This window comes from Mastomys coucha, unplaced genomic scaffold (assembly GCF_008632895.1).
Source record: "Mastomys coucha isolate ucsf_1 unplaced genomic scaffold, UCSF_Mcou_1 pScaffold19, whole genome shotgun sequence".
NCBI classification, from domain to species: Eukaryota; Metazoa; Chordata; class Mammalia; order Rodentia; family Muridae; genus Mastomys; species Mastomys coucha.
The window spans coordinates 876516-877713 of record NW_022196901.1 but is presented as its reverse complement, the minus strand read 5'-3'; the positions used below and the strand labels follow the sequence as shown (position 1 = coordinate 877713).

Sequence of the window (1198 nt, the reverse complement as noted above, 5' to 3'; positions counted from 1 at the left end):
TTAAAAACTCAAACTATCACTAAGAATGAATGACAAACTAAAGGCAGGCATCCTATCCTTATGAAAGCTATCACTACCACACTACAAAGACACTGATGTAAGAAAGGAAAATGTCAGCAAGAGGACAACAGCTCAGAATCAGAAGCTGGTCGGTGAGATGCTCTGTCGCTCCACTCTGAGCATTATCTGAGGATTTCAAACTGTCTGAAAGCACAACACACAAGGAGTTCAAATGCACCCTTCATGGGTTTTCTAAAGATAATTAGCCTGTGCCAAAATAATTAGCTCTAACTATGGTTTCTAGCCTTGTCTATAAAGGAAGAGTAGAAACAATATAAATTCCAGAGTGAGGTTTTCTAGACCTTCATGATTAGCCTAGTGACACCTATTTGTATAATTTACTTACTATCCACATCACTGCACCATTCATATTTAAATTTATTTTTTAAAAGACGTGTTTAATCTTAAGCACCTCTTGCTATAAATTAAAGGTCAGTGCCGCTATGATTTCTTTTTTTTAAGTAGTCAACAAAAATTAAAACAAGGATATATCCAACATTAAAATGTTAAAACATTGATGAAAGCCCTAAGAGAAATGGACATGTATTAAAACATGTAATTCAAGAGCAGCAAACACTTTCAGCTATCATGGGAAGAAAGGAAAAGGTAAAAGGTAAGGTTTTCTTTATTATTAGACAATATGTTCAATACCAGGCCAGGATATACATAAGATCATCTAGTCAGAATTATCATTCCATATACAACACAATGCTGAGTGAACTATGGTGGATGCTTATTAAAAATATTCATTAAACCATTATTGATAGTGGTGAAACTCGTCACACAGTAGTAGACATAAAACATTAGCACAGTATAGTTATTATGAAAAGAAAGCCATCTACACTTCTTCTTACTAGAGACAAAGCAGGCCTCAGGTTTCAACCATGAACAATCATATCTAGGTTGAATTTTAGTAACACTATACTCACAGCAATAGGTAAATTTTGAAAAACAAAAAATGTACATCAAGTTTGGTATGTTCACAACTTAAAATACAGGTATTTTTTCCTAAATTTATTTTCTCTTTAAGTGTACTTGTGAGTAGTGTGTGTGTGTGTGTGTGTGTGTGTGCATGTGCGTGCAAATCCGCTTGCCTGAGTATGTACACATGGGGACAGGGGTTGACTTTCAGTACCAT

General features: G+C 34.7%; 1 protein-coding gene across 1 annotated transcript in view; it reads right to left on the bottom strand.

Moving 5' to 3' along the window:
* Akap9 (A-kinase anchoring protein 9) overlaps positions 1-1198 on the bottom strand; it is a 174068-nt gene that overhangs the window by 146698 nt on the left and 26172 nt on the right.